Source organism: Drosophila mauritiana, unplaced genomic scaffold, assembly GCF_004382145.1.
Source record: "Drosophila mauritiana strain mau12 unplaced genomic scaffold, ASM438214v1 U_27, whole genome shotgun sequence".
Classification (NCBI taxonomy): Eukaryota; Metazoa; Arthropoda; class Insecta; order Diptera; family Drosophilidae; genus Drosophila; species Drosophila mauritiana.
This window is the reverse complement of record NW_022881406.1, coordinates 13,661-30,222: the sequence shown is the minus strand read 5'-3', so window position 1 is coordinate 30,222 and position 16,562 is coordinate 13,661. Positions and strand designations below refer to the sequence as shown.

General features: G+C 36.8%; 2 non-coding genes and 1 pseudogene across 2 annotated transcripts; all 3 read right to left on the bottom strand.

The window, feature by feature from the left end:
* Positions 1–1,108: 1,108 nt before the first annotated feature.
* LOC117149643 lies at positions 1,109–8,654 on the bottom strand (annotated as a pseudogene).
* A 394-nt stretch (positions 8,655–9,048) lies between these two features.
* LOC117149646 lies at positions 9,049–9,227 on the bottom strand. The gene has a single exon (XR_004460428.1). It is a non-coding gene; the product is annotated as a 5.8S ribosomal RNA (ribosomal RNA).
* A 686-nt stretch (positions 9,228–9,913) lies between these two features.
* LOC117149649 lies at positions 9,914–11,908 on the bottom strand. Its single transcript, XR_004460430.1, has one exon. It is a non-coding gene; the product is annotated as a small subunit ribosomal RNA (ribosomal RNA).
* Between the last annotated feature and the right edge of the window lie 4,654 nt (positions 11,909–16,562).

The following is a 16,562-nucleotide window of genomic DNA, read 5'->3' as shown; positions in this document are numbered from 1 at the left end:
AAAGTCTTTATATCAAAAATTATATGATAGGGACAATATCATATGCGTCACTAAATTGATGACGAGGTGTTTGGCAACTTGACACAATTCATTAAAGTCTTTATATTAATTATATGATAGAGACAATATCATATGCGTCACTAAATTGATGACGAGGTATTTGGCAACTTGATACAATTCTTTAAAGTTTTATATCAAAAATTATATGATAGGGACAATATCATATGCGTCACTAAATTGATGACGAGGTGTTTGGCAACTTGACACAATTCATTAAAGTCTTTATATTAATTATATGATAGGGACAATATCATATGCGTCACTAAATTGATGACGAGGTATTTGGCAACTTGATACAATTCTTTAAAGTTTTTATATCAAAAATTATATGATAGGGACAATATCATATGCGTCACTAAATTGATGACGAGGTGTTTGGCAACTTGACACAATTCATTAAAGTCTTTATATTAATTATATGATAGAGACAATATCATATGCGTCACTAAATTGATGACGAGGTATTTGGCAACTTGATATAATTCTTTAAAGTCTTTATATCAAAAATTATATGATAGGGACAATATCATATGCGTCACTAAATTGATGACGAGGTGTTTGGCAACTTGACACAATTCATTAAAGTCTTTATATTAATTATATGATAGGGACAATATCATATGCGTCACTAAATTGATGACGAGGTATTTGGCAACTTGATACAATTCTTTAAAGTTTTTATATCAAAAATTATATGATAGGGACAATATCATATGCGTCACTAAATTGATGACGAGGTGTTTGGCAACTTGACACAATTCATTAAAGTCTTTATATTAATTATATGATAGGGACAATATCATATGCGTCACTAAATTGATGACGAGGTATTTGGCAACGTGATAGAATTCTTTAAAGTCTTTATATCAAAAATTATACGATAGGGACAATATCATATGCGTCACTAAATTGATGACGAGGTATTTGGCAACTTGATATAATTCTTTAAAGTCTTTATATCAAAAATTATATGATAGGGACAATATCATATGCGTCACTAAATTGATGACGAGGTGTTTGTTTGGCTACAGGAAAAATCATTTATTTATCGAATCATCAAGCAAAGGATAAGCTTCAGTGGATCGCAGTATGGCAGCTGCTCAACCACTTACAACACCTTGCCTGTTACAAAAGTCGTTTACAATTGATTCTAGGCTTTGTCATTGTATTAAATAATGCTTTTATATGTAACTAGCGCGGCATCAGGTGATCGAAGATCCTCCTAATTTACTATGTTACAAATTACATTGGCATCACATCCATTGTCGTTTATAAAATAAATTATAAACTTTAAATGGTTTAGAAGCCATACAATGCAAATTGCCCCTTATTTATCATTGCAGTCCAGCACGGATACGACCTTAGAGGCGTTCAGGCATAATCCAACGGACGTAGCGTCATACCACTGTTCGCTCGAACAAGTATTGTGCCATTGGTCCGTACCTGCGGTTCCTCTCGTACTACGCAGGAATGCTGTCGCAACAACGTTTTGTCATTAGTAGGGTAAAACTAACCTGTCTCACGACGGTCTAAACCCAGCTCACGTTCCCTTGCATGGGTGAACAATCCAACGCTTGGTGAATTTTGCTTCACAATGATAGGAAGAGCCGACATCGAAGGATCAAAAAGCGACGTCGCTATGAACGCTTGGCCGCCACAAGCCAGTTATCCCTATGGTAACTTTTCTGACACCTCTTGTTAAAAACTCTTTAAACCAAAAGGATCGATAGGCCGAGCTTTTGCTGTCCCTGTGTGTACTGAACACCGAGATCAAGTCAGCATTTGCCCTTTTGCTCTATGTGTGGTTTCTGTCCGCACTGAGCTGGCCTTGGGACACCTCCGTTATTATTTGAGAGATGTACCGCCCCAGTCAAACTCCCTACCTGGCAATGTCCTTGAATTGGATCATACCTGAGTAATTGGAGTTATACCAAATTTTCAAATCAAAAATACATAAATGCATCGTTTTATTAAAGAATTTGTTTGCGATTATATAACAAACTCGTGATACTTTGATCAAGAAGCTTGCATCAAAACCCAATACCATAAGATATAATAAATATATCCGTATAATGGCTAGGAAATGATACACGTTCCATTTAATCAAGTAAGTAAGGAAACAATAAGAGTAGTGGTATTTCATTGACGATACCAAACCGAGGTCTAATATCTCCCACTTATTCTACACCTCTTATGTCTCCTTACACTGCCAGATTAGAGTCAAGCTCAAAAGGGTCTTCTTTCCCCGCTAATTATTCCAAGCCCGTTCCCTTGGCTGTGGTTTCGCTAGATAGTAGATAGGGACAGTAGGAATCTCGTTAATCCATTCATGCGCGTCACTAATTAGATGACGAGGCATTTGGCTATTTTTTTTTTTTTTTTTTTTGATCGCGGAGGTATGGAAATCTATCGAAAGATACTAGGTCTGTCAACACTTCAGTTTCCTAGCATGCACGATTCATTGCTGAACCGAAGTTCCGCAACGCCTACGTACTAAAACCATCCTCATAGCCATTTATATATTACCATTATTTGCGATGTTTATGCCTTTATTGATGTTATGCCAAGACAGCAAGCAAATGTTTTGAACCAAACGTTTTAGCTAAGTCCAATCTCGGGAAAACCCGCTCAGGTACATGAACTGTTTAAAACAACCGAGACTGCCTCTCATAACCTGGACGCTAATGATATGACTATCATATTTGCTGAGGAGACCCTTCGCTATCAATCTTTTAACGGATTGACCACTCCAGATCCCCCTCCAGTTCAGGGTGGCAGAATGGAATTCAATGTCACCTGCGGCTTCGAATCTGCGACGCAATTCAGTTCGTATGTCCGGTCTGTCGTATCTATTGATTTTGCGCTGGTGCGCATCATCCATAGAGTGTCCGTCTGTCACAATTTGTATGTCGATCACATCAATGTGATTTTGTCGTAGTGCCACCAGGTCCGGTTTATTAAGGCCGGATTCGCACTGCAGACTTGGTTCAACAATGACCGCGCAGCCTCTCTCCTCAAGTCCCCGCTTGATTCGATTTACTACGCAGTTGTGTCTAGCTACGCGCCTCCCATGCGATCGGTAACATTTTTGCATTATATGGTTTGTTGTTTCGGGAGCGTCACATCCTGCACGACACTGTCGTTCCAATTCGTGCCTTCCCCTTGTAGTACGAGACTTCGTGGGTAGGGCATTTATCCGCAGACGAATACCGTCTATATATTCCTTTCCTGTTAGTAAACGCGTGGGTTGATTAACCCACCCGTGTTGCGGTCCCCAATGGCCCGCTTCACGGAGTCCGCTGCCATCAACTGAGAGGTACAATTTGTTCGCCCAATATTTTTCTATTGCCGGACGCGATAACAATTCATGTTGTTCTGCAAATAATCTATCTCGGGCCCGTTGTTTTTCGGCTTCGAGGAAAGAGCTGGCTACCTCGTTTTGCGTGAGGTGAGGCCATTTAATATTACTCAAACGTCTTAGCCTTAACATTGGAGCTACCCATCTAAGTGATGGAATTCCGAGACCTCCACTTTTTGGGGGTGCGTGAATGAATGCTATCGGCACATCCAGCGGAAGATTTAGCCATCTTCGCACATAGTATCGTATTAGTTTGTCAGTTTTTCGTAGGACGCCTATCGCCACACTCCCAAGGGCTAACTTGTGATAGAGCTGTGGGATAAGGACAGTCCTTAGGGCGAACATCCTCTGTTGTGGTTTGAGGGGGGCCTTTGTCAATCTTTGTAGCTTTGGACCAATGTCCTCGGCCGGATTGCATCGAACCCTCCCAGTTGCAGTGAAGTTGATGCCTAAGTACTTCCACTCGTCCGTTCGCTTCAATGATGGAATCTCTCTTGAGCCTACGTAAAAGCTCTGTGCCTCTAGCACGGTACACTTCTGTTTCGGCTGGCCCTTAATGCCAACGGTAAAACATTTGTCGGCATTAAGTTTGAGGCCGACGAGAGATAGAAAATCCAACGTTCTGTCCAACAATACTTGAAGTCCCATTCGAGTTTCAGCAAATAGTACCAAATCATCTGCAAACGCGGCCGCGTTAGTAATGGCATTTCCGACTCTAGCACCAATTTCGCTGGGTAGGTTTCTAAGTAACCTGTCCATTACCAAGTTAAATAGAATAGGAGACAAAGGGTCACCCTGCTTCACTCCTCTAGCAGGGACGAATTCCTCTGAACTCCAACCGTCCCCATTGAGACTGGTACCGCCACCCTCGTACGTATTCTGTACGTAGTCAACGAAGCCCTTTGGCGCACCATAAGCACGTAAGGTGTCATATATAGATGCATGCGATAGAGAATCGAATGCCTTGCTTACATCTAAATTTGCGATGTAGCAAGATCTAAAGTGCTTATGGCTATGCCTCAAGACTAAGTCAACTATCGTCGCATTATCGGCACATCCGTCGGTAGGTAAGAAGCCCCGCTGGCGCGGGTCCCAATTGATTGATGAGTTCAACCGGGTTGCCAATATTGCATTTAGCTGTCTTACCAGGACTGAAGGCACCGATATTGGACGAAAGTCTTGCGGTCGCTTCGCCGTCACCGTCTTCGGGATGAAGACAGTTCTGGCCAGTCGGATAGAGTGTGGTAGATTGCCGCACCATAGAATTAGGTTCATTATTCGTAGCATAATACCTGACGGCACCTCCCTGGCTGTTTTTGGAGTTATCCCGTCAGGCCCCGGAGATGAAGATAATGAGATTCTTGATGCCCTAAGGTCATGCTCCGTAATAGCAGACCAAACCCTCTCAAGCGAGTGATCCATTTGTATCACTTCTCCACTGCAAGAGCTTGGGCTAGGCTGAGTCATTACTTCTCTCCAGTAGGGAACCATTACTTCTTGGCTTGGCATTACCGACTCATCAGTTCCATTTAGCAAGGACTTAATGCATCTTCCTTTATGCTTATCCCAGTTGCGCTGGGTGACAGCATACTGTTGCCTTCTGCTTTCTCTCCTATTTCGAGGTCTCCGAGGAGGTCTCGTCAGCGTGTGTCGTACACCCTGTGCCGGAAAAATTCCTAGGAGATATAGCGATAAGCATTGGAGAGTGGTTTCCTTTCCCTCGAGCTCTGCCCTGTCAATGATCGTTTGTAGCTCTTGGGCTCTCCATTTGGAATGGCATTCTACGGGGCTATACCCACGCAGTGTCCGCAAAATTTCCCTGTTCGACTGTTCGAAGGGAGTGATTGGAGTTGTTTCTGATGTTGTTACTTGGTGGTTTTGCTCACTTCTACTAGGGCGGCGCCTTATGGTTAGATTAGCAACTTCCGGGACGCGAGCTGATTGCCCTCTTATCTGCTCTATTTTCTCCTTATAATCGCCCCTCTGTCTTAGCTTTTTGATGGCTTCGACGCTGCGGTTTGCAAAATACACCGCTAGTTGCTTGTTTATGTGTTTATGTCCATTTGCTGTGAGCTCAACCTCCTTTCTCGCCATCATCCACTTCTCTTCCTCACTCCACCTTGCCTTTATCTCGACACGTCGACGTTCTTCATCAAGTTCGTCTGGGTGCCGAGATCGCATGTGAACACCGAGTCCTCTCTTGCTGTTAAAGGACCGGCCACATACTGTGCAGGGAACCCTAGATAGAGTAGCCGCTGCGTTTGGTTCATATTGGTCCTCCGGGAAGGTGTCCACGGAGGGTCGGGTCGTCATCAGATTGTGTAAATTCATCCGAGGCTCGTTATTTCTATTTGTAGTTCCAATATGAATAAATTTCCTCTGGGGAACCAACCCATCGGAAAAGTTTTGCCGCTCAAATTAGCTGCTAAACAAGTTTAGCATTACCGGGGACCACCACGAGGAGGTTTTGAGTCGACTTGAGTAAAGGAGAGACTTGTGAGTTACAGAGTAAAATTCCCCTTCCGCACACCATATGATATGACTTACGAATTACAGAAAAATACTCCCCTCTGCTCGCAATTACCCCAGATCCCCTTAGAGAGTCATAGTTACTCCCGCCGTTGACCCGCGCTTACTTGAATTTCTTCACTTTGACATTCAGAGCACTGGGCAGAAATCACATTGTGTCAACACCCGCTAGGGCCATCACAATGCTTTGTTTTAATTAGACAGTCGGATTCCCCAAGTCCGTGCCAGTTCTGAATTGATTGTTAATTGATAATCGTTATAATTGATAAGAACTAATTGGTTTAACCCAAATAGTATTCTTAAAAATTTTAGCAAGAAAGTTCCACAATTGGCTACGTAACTAAACTATCCGGGGAACAAGTAACTAACATAAATGCTAGAAACTCTATTTACCCAGAACGAGCACATAAACCATGTTATTGTTTCCCAATCAAGCCCGACTATCTCAATCTTCAGAGCCAATCCTTATCCCGAAGTTACGGATCTAATTTGCCGACTTCCCTTACCTACATTATTCTATCGACTAGAGACTCTTCACCTTGGAGACCAGCTGCGGATATTGGTACGGCCTGTTGAGAAGTTTGCGTGTCCCCACCATAAATTTTCAAGGTCCGAGGAGAAAATATCGACACAACAGTATATGTCATGCTCTTCTAGCCCATCTACCATATCTCTCTGCGAAAGACTTCCATGGTAGTACGGCTATAAAACAGAAAAGAAAACTCTTCCGATATCTCTCGACGGCTTCTTTATGGTCGTTCCTGTTGCCAGGATGAGCACGAGGCCCATATTTAATAACAAACGGATACTCAACAGGTTACGGAATTGGAACCGTATTCCCTTTCGTTCAAAATTATTCAAGTGTATTATATTCGCTTTGTTTATATAGTTAGGCATTTTTGTTTTACTTGAAAATTTTCGGCTTTCGCCTTGAACTTAGGACCGACTAACTCGTGATCAACCACTGTTCACACGAAACCCTTCTCCACTTCAGTCCTCCAAGGTCTCATTCGATTATTTGCTACTACCACCAAGATCTGTACCAATGGCAGCTCCATGCAGGCTTACGCCAAACACTTCTACGCATACCATTGTACCTTCCTACTCACTAAAGTTTCAAAATTTATATCACAAGTAATATAAATCATCTACTTTAGCGGTAATGTATAGGTATACAACTTAAGCGCCATCCATTTTAAGGGCTAGTTGCTTCGGCAGGTGAGTTGTTACACACTCCTTAGCGGATTTCGACTTCCATGATCACCGTCCTGCTGTTTTAAGCAACCAACGCCTTTCATGGTATCTGCATGAGTTGTTAATTTGGGCACCGTAACATTACGTTTGGTTCATCCCACAGCGCCAGTTCTGCTTACCAAAAGTGGCCCACTGGGCACATTATATCATAACCTTGAACTTCATATCAAGAAAGTTAAGGTTCTTACCCATTTAAAGTTTGAGAATAGGTTAAGATCGTTTCGACCCTAAGGCCTCTAATCATTCGCTTTACCAGATAAGATTATTTTATATAATATTAAAATGCACCAGCTATCCTGAGGGAAACTTCGGAAGGAACCAGCTACTAGATGGTTCGATTGGTCTTTCGCCCCTATACTCAATTCTGACAATCGATTTGCACGTCAGAACTGTTTCGGTCTTCCATCAGGGTTTCCCCTGACTTCAACCTGATCAAGTATAGTTCACCATCTTTCGGGTCACAGCATATATGCTCAAGGTACGTTCCAGTTAGAGGCATAAATAATATAAATATACATTATACATAACTATATAGAACGCCCCGGGATTGTGTTAATTAGCTATAAATAGCTAAAAAACTAATCCCATTATTAGTCAAGTTAATTACGCTATTAGGTTTACATCCCAATAACTTGCACATATGTTAGACTCCTTGGTCCGTGTTTCAAGACGGGTCCCGAAGGTATCCTGAATCTTTCGCATTGTTAATCATACAAGAGCATATAATAAACACAAAAATCAATGATAATTATGCCATTATATAATTCCGAAAAATTAACGCTCTGTAATAATATAAATCTATCAGCACTTTATCAAATTAATAACATTTATTCTGTGTTAAAATGCAAGCAATTTAATTGGAATAAACTATAAGTTATATTTTATGATAAATTTGGGATATGCTAATAGATTACAATGTCCTTATATGGAAAAAATGCACATTATTCTTAATAATATTATTTAAATATTACAATTTTAATGATGAATTTTCCATAACGGATATTCAGGTTCATCGGGCTTAACCTCTAAGCAGTTTCACGTACTGTTTAACTCTCTATTCAGAGTTCTTTTCAACTTTCCCTCACGGTACTTGTTTACTATCGGTCTCATGGTTATATTTAGTTTTAGATGGAGTTTACCACCCACTTAGTGCTGCACTATCAAGCAACACGACTCTTTGGAAACATCATCTAGTAATCATTAACGTTATACGGGCCTGGCACCCTCTATGGGTAAATGGCCTCATTTAAGAAGGACTTAAATCATTAATTTCTCATACTAGAATATTGACGCTCCATACACTGCATCTCACATTTGCCATATAGACAAAGTGACTTAGTGCTGAACTGTTTTCTTTTCGCTCGCCGCTACTAAGAAAATCCTTGTTAGTTTCTTTTCCTCCCCTAATTAATATGCTTAAATTCAGGGGGTAGTCCCATATGAGTTGAGGTTGTATATATAACTATTTTTGCCATAAATTCTTTATATATAAATGATAAAACAATCAATTAAATTCGTTATAAATAGTTCCAATAGTTCTTGTAAGCAAAGTTATTTTTTATCCATTTAACGAACCAACGAAGAATAATAACAAAACCAAGATTTTTCTTTTTCCGAATCATTAATAAGAGACAATTCTAGATGAAAAATATTTCAATTTTTTATGCTAGACATTTCTCAGTATTATTTGATTGAAAAAGAAAATATTTCTCTTCGTTTTTCACATTCAAATGTGAGATAATGTTTTTCATTTCTTTTTTAATATTATGAATAAAATCATTATTTAATCCAATAATATACCATATGCTTATAAAAAATTTATAAACAACTTAATTAGCATAGTCTTACAACCCTCAACCATATGTAGTCCAAGCAGCACTATAAAATTAATTAAAGTACATAACAGCATGGACTGCGATATGCGTTCAAAATGTCGATGTTCATGTGTCCTGCAGTTCACACGATGACGCACAGTTTGCTGCGTTCTTCATCGACCCATGAGCCGAGTGATCCACCGCTTAGAGTTTTATAATTCATTTTTATATAATATCAATATTGTTTTTATTGAAAGAAATTAAAAATACACCATTTTACTGGCATATATCAATTCCTTCAATAAATTTATTTTTATACCTAAAAATAAATGTTGCGATATGTCTTAGTTTCATATAAGCATTATGTATCATAAAAATCTGGTTATGGTTTGCTATTTTGGGTGACACATACTGCAAAATTTATATAAAACATTAACCTGATGGATGACAGGTACAAACATTGTATATTTTAGGTTGTTGCATTAGCCAACGTATGCTCATAACATAGATGAACAATACATATTCGCAACGCGTGTATATTATGGTCCATATACACACACACTTATTTTGAATACCACATTCAAAATTATTTTAATTTTAATTCGACTTCTACTTTCAAATTTTGTTCAGTTTCTTCGATTTCCATTTTCGAGAATTTGTTTTTATAGGAAACGCCATTGTTGTAGTAGGTACTGCCACAAATACGCACAACAACATTAATAATGTTAAAGTCTTTTTATGAGGTTGCCAAGCCCCACATATAAAATAAAAGCCATCTTCATTTTATTTTGACTTTAACTTTTGATTCCGTGGAATCATTTTGTAATATTTTTATTTTGGTAAATTGTATTTATTTGTATTATAACAAATGTTTATTAACGATAAGGATATTATACAATAATGATCCTTCCGCAGGTTCACCTACGGAAACCTTGTTACGACTTTTACTTCCTCTAAATAATCAAGTTCGGTCAACTTTTGCGAAACAACCGTAACACGCAAGGCGTCACAGTGATCACGTCCGGAGACCTCACTAAATAATTCAATCGGTAGTAGCGACGGGCGGTGTGTACAAAGGGCAGGGACGTAATCAATGCGAGTTAATGACTCACACTTACTGGGAATTCCAAGTTCATGTGAACAGTTTCAGTTCACAATCCCAAGCATGAAAGTGGTTCAGCGGTTTACCCGGACCTCTCGGTCTAGGAAATACACGTTGATACTTTCATTGTAGCGCGCGTGCAGCCCAGGACATCTAAGGGCATCACAGACCTGTTATTGCTCAATCTCATTATTGCTAGACGCAATTTGTCCATTTAAGAAGCTAGTGTCCTTATAATGGGACAAACCAACAGGTACGGCTCCACTTACATAAACACATTCAAACACAATAAACATTTTACTGCCACCATGAATGAAGGCTACATAAGCTTCAGCACCATAATCCTGAAGATATCTATTTAATATATTTGAGTCTCGTTCGTTATCGGAATTAACCAGACAAATCACTCCACGAACTAAGAACGGCCATGCACCACCACCCATAGATTCGAGAAAGAGCTATCAATCTGTCTTACACACTTATGTTCGGACCTGGTAAGTTTTCCCGTGTTGAGTCAAATTAAGCCGCAGGCTCCACTCCTGGTGGTGCCCTTCCGTCAATTCCTTTAAGTTTCAGCTTTGCAACCATACTTCCCCCGGAGCCCAAAAGCTTTGGTTTCCCGGGAAGCGACTGAGAGAGCCATAAAAGTAGCTACACCCAATTGCTAGCTGGCATCGTTTATGGTTAGAACTAGGGCGGTATCTGATCGCCTTCGAACCTCTAACTTTCGTTCTTGATTAATGAAAACATCTTTGGCAAATGCTTTCGCTTAAGTTAGTCTTACGACGGTCCAAGAATTTCACCTCTCGCGTCGTAATACTAATGCCCCCAAACTGCTTCTATTAATCATTACCTCTTGATCTGAAAACCAATGAAAGCAGAACAGAGGTCTTATTTCATTATCCCATGCACAGAATATTCAGGCATTTGAAGCCTGCTTTAAGCACTCTAATTTGTTCAAAGTAATAGTACCGGCCCACAATAACACTCGTTTAAGAGCACTAGTGCAGGTTTTTAAATAGGAGGAACATATGAAAAAATACAAGTATTTAATCACATATAAGAACTCCACCGGTAATACGCTTACATACATAAAGGTATAGTACTAACCACAATTGTAAGTTGTACTACCCGTATGAAGCACAAGTTCAACTACGAACGTTTTAACCGCAACAACTTTAATATACGCTATTGGAGCTGGAATTACCGCGGCTGCTGGCACCAGACTTGCCCTCCAATTGGTCCTTGTTAAAGGATTTAAAGTGTACTCATTCCAATTACAGGGCCTCGGATATGAGTCCTGTATTGTTATTTTTCGTCACTACCTCCCCGAGCTGGGAGTGGGTAATTTACGCGCCTGCTGCCTTCCTTAGATGTGGTAGCCGTTTCTCAGGCTCCCTCTCCGGAATCGAACCCTGATTCCCCGTTACCCGTTGCAACCATGGTAGTCCTAGATACTACCATCAAAAGTTGATAGGGCAGACATTTGAAAGATCTGTCGTCGGTACAAGACCATACGATCTGCATGTTATCTAGAGTTCAACCAATATAACGATCTTGCGATCGCTTGGTTTTAGCCTAATAAAAGCACATGTCCCATAAGGTTCATGTTTTAATTGCATGTATTAGCTCTAGAATTACCACAGTTATCCAAGTAACTGTTAACGATCTAAGGAACCATAACTGATATAATGAGCCTTTTGCGGTTTCACTTTTAATTCGTGTGTACTTAGACATGCATGGCTTAATCTTTGAGACAAGCATATAACTACTGGCAGGATCAACCAGAATAATGTTTTTCCTTCATATTCCATTCATATATTTTGAATCGAAATAAGCAATATAATAGATATATAGATATATAGATTTTTCACTTTATATAATTCCATGATTTTTATTATATTGAATAAAATTCAATATTTCGCCTTTGGGTAAAATTTTAAATATATAAGTAAAAAATCCATTCGATTACGGCCATTTTTATATAGCATTCGTAATCCATATTTTCATTTTTAATTTATACTTGTTTTACCAATATAACAAGAATTTCATCTAATTATTGTAATATATATATTTCTATAATTTTATCTTTTTATACATACATATTTCATTATAAAATATCATTTTATTTCCAACATACATAATTATTGTATCCACACATGTACAATTTTTGTTTAACCAATATAAATATTAAGTTAAATCATTTGCATTTTGAAGATAAATTTAAAATTTATCTCTTTTCATATATATCTCTGGTAATATATAACATAAAACCAAGCGCATATGATAATATTTCCACATTTAATATATAATTTTATATTTCTTTCATAAGAATCCATATTTGTATTATACCGTAACGATATAATAATCCAACTATACGGCAGGTAATAAATTAATATTTGCCTGCCTCCAAAAATTAACGATAATATATGGAAACGATTTGTTATTCTATATATAATAGAAACTTGACTTTTGTTTCAACGATATTATCTATAAAGCGTATATTCCTATTATCCGCGGAGCCAAGTCCCGTGTTCTATAGAACTGAGAAACAAATTTGTACGGATAATAATATACTTTATTGTATGTAACCAATATAAACATAATCCGAAATAAATATTTCGAATAATGCGGGAGGTCGGCAACCACTGCCTACCTATAGTAGTTTTTGAACCCGCTGTCCTCAAAGCGGGTATTTTCAATTCCGTTTGCCACCCAACATACGGGCTATTCTCTTATATATTAAGAGATTATAGGAACATTTCATTTTTTTTTCCATTATTCATATATAATATGATTATTTTTTTCCCTTATACATATAATAATTAATCATTTTCATATGTATATTATTTAATTTACTCATATTATTGCCAAAATCATATGAATACATAAGTTTTGAACAATATGAGAGGTCGGCAACCACTGCCTACCTATAGTAGTTTTTGAACCCTCTGTCGTAATTCCGGTCGTTTACACTACTATACCCTCTCACTATAATGGCTTTTCTCTATAATACTAAGAGAATGTGGGATATTTTCAGCATTTTTTCCCTTATACATATAATAATTAATCATTTTCATATGTATATTATTTAATTTACTCATATTATTGCCAAATCATATGAATACATAAGTTTTGAACAATATGAGAGGTCGGCAACCACTGCCTACCTATAGTAGTTTTTTGAACCCTCTGTCGTAATTCCGGTCGTTTACACTACTATACCCTCTCACTATAATGGCTTTTCTCTATAATACTAAGAGAATGTGGGATATTTTCAGCATTTTTTCCCTTATACATATAATAATTAATCATTTTCATATGTATATTATTTAATTTACTCATATTATTGCCAAAATCATATGAATACATAAGTTTTGAACAATATGAGAGGTCGGCAACCACTGCCTACCTATAGTAGTTTTTGAACCCTCTGTCGTAATTCCGGTCGTTTACACTACTATACCCTCTCACTATAATGGCTTTTCTCTATAATACTAAGAGAATGTGGGATATTTTCAGCATTTTTTCCCTTATACATATAATAATTAATCATTTTCATATGTATATTATTTAATTTACTCATATTATTGCCAAAATCATATGAATACATAAGTTTTGAACAATATGAGAGGTCGGCAACCACTGCCTACCTATAGTAGTTTTTTGAACCCTCTGTCGTAATTCCGGTCGTTTACACTACTATACCCTCTCACTATAATGGCTTTTCTCTATAATACTAAGAGAATGTGGGATATTTTCAGCATTTTTTCCCTTATACATATAATAATTAATCATTTTCATATGTATATTATTTAATTTACTCATATTATTGCCAAAATCATATGAATACATAAGTTTTGAACAATATGAGAGGTCGGCAACCACTGCCTACCTATAGTAGTTTTTGAACCCTCTGTCGTAATTCCGGTCGTTTACACTACTATACCCTCTCACTATAATGGCTTTTCTCTATAATACTAAGAGAATGTGGGATATTTTCAGCATTTTTTCCCTTATACATATAATAATTAATAATTTTCATATGTATATTATTTAATTTACTCATATTATTGCCAAAATCATATGAATACATAAGTTTTGAACAATATGAGAGGTCGGCAACCACTGCCTACCTATAGTAGTTTTTGAACCCTCTGTCGTAATTCCGGTCGTTTACACTACTATACCCTCTCACTATAATGGCTTTTCTCTATAATACTAAGAGAATGTGGGATATTTCAGCATTTTTTCCCTTATACATATAATAATTAATAATTTTCATATGTATATTATTTAATTTACTCATATAATTGCCAAAATCATATGAATACATAAGTTTTGAACAATATGAGAGGTCGGCAACCACTGCCTACCTATAGTAGTTTTTGAACCCTCTGTCGTAATTCCGGTCGTTTACACTACTATACCCTCTCACTATAATGGCTTTTCTCTATAATACTAAGAGAATGTGGGAATATTTCAGCATTTTTTCCCCTATACATATAATAATTAATAATTTTCATATGTATATTATTTAATTTACTCATATAATTGCCAAAATCATATGAATACATAAGTTTTGAACAATATGAGAGGTCGGCAACCACTGCCTACCTATAGTAGTTTTTGAACCCTCTGTCGTAATTCCGGTCGTTTACACTACTATACCCTCTCACTATAATGGCTTTTCTCTATAATACTAAGAGAATGTGGGAATATTTTCAGCATTTTTTTCCCCTATACATATAATAATTAATAATTTTCATATGTATATTATTTAATTTACTCATATAATTGCCAAAATCATATGAATACATAAGTTTTGAACAATATGAGAGGGTCGGCAACCACTGCCTACCTATAGTAGTTTTTTGAACCCTCTGTCGTAATTCCGGTCGTTTACACTACTATACCCTCTCACTATAATGGCTTTTCTCTATAATACTAAGAGAATGTGGGAATATTTCAGCATTTTTTTCCCCTATACATATAATAATTAATAATTTTCATATGTATATTATTTAATTTACTCATATAATTGCCAAAATCATATGAATACATAAGTTTTTGAACAATATGAGAGGTCGGCAACCACTGCCTACCTATAGTAGTTTTTGAACCCTCTGTCGTAATTCCGGTCGTTTACACTACTATACCCTCTCACTATAATGGCTTTTCTCTATAATACTAAGAGAATGTGGAATATTTCAGCATTTTTTCCCCTATACATATAATAATTAATAATTTTCATATGTATATTATTTAATTTACTCATATAATTGCCAAAATCATATAAATACATAAGTTTTGAACAATATCAGAGGTCAGCAACGGTCTTTCATCTATAATACTAAGATAATATGGGAATATTTTCAGCATTTTTTCCCTTATACATTTATACATATAATAATTAATCATTTTCATATGTATATTATTTAATTTACTCATATAATTGCCAAAATCATATAAATACATAAGTTTTGAACAATATCAGAGGTCAGCAACGGTCTTTCCTCTATAATACTAAGATAATGTGGGAATATTTCATCATTTTTACCCCTATACACATAATAATTAATCATTTTCATATGTATATTATTTAATTTACTCGTATAATTGCCAAAATCCTATGAAGACATAAGAGAATACAATATGAGAGGTCGGCGCAACCATAATATAGTAGTTGATGACGAGGTGTTTGGCAACTTGATACAATTCTTTAAAAAGTCTTTATATTAATTATATGATAGGGACAATATCATATGCGTCACTAAATTGATGACGAGGTGTTTGGCAACGTGACACAAATCATTAAAGTCTTTATATTAAATATGATAGAACAATATCATAGGTCACTAAATTGATGACGAGGTATTTGGCAACTTGATAGAATTCTTTAAAGTCTTTATATCAAAAATTATATGATAGGGACAATATCATATTGCGTCACTAAATTGATGACGAGGTGTTTGGCAACTTGACACAATTCATTAAAGTCTTTATATTAATTATATGATAGGACAATATCATATGCGTCACTAAATTGATGACGAGGTATTTGGCAACTTGATACAATTCTTAAAGTTTTTATATCAAAAATTATATGATAGGGACAATATCATATGCGTCACTAAATTGATGACGAGGTGTTTGGCAACTTGACACAATTCATTAAAGTCTTTATATTATATGATAACAATATCATATGCTCACTAAATTGATACGAGTATTGGCAACGTGATAGAATTCTTTAAAGTCTTTATATCAAATTATATGATAGGGACATATCATATGCGTCACTAAATTGATGACGAGGTATTTGGCAACTTGATATAATTCTTTAAAGTCTTTATATCAAAAATTATATGATAGGGACAATATCATATGCGTCACTAAATTGATGACGAGGTGTTTTTTGGCTACAGGAAAAATCATTTATTTA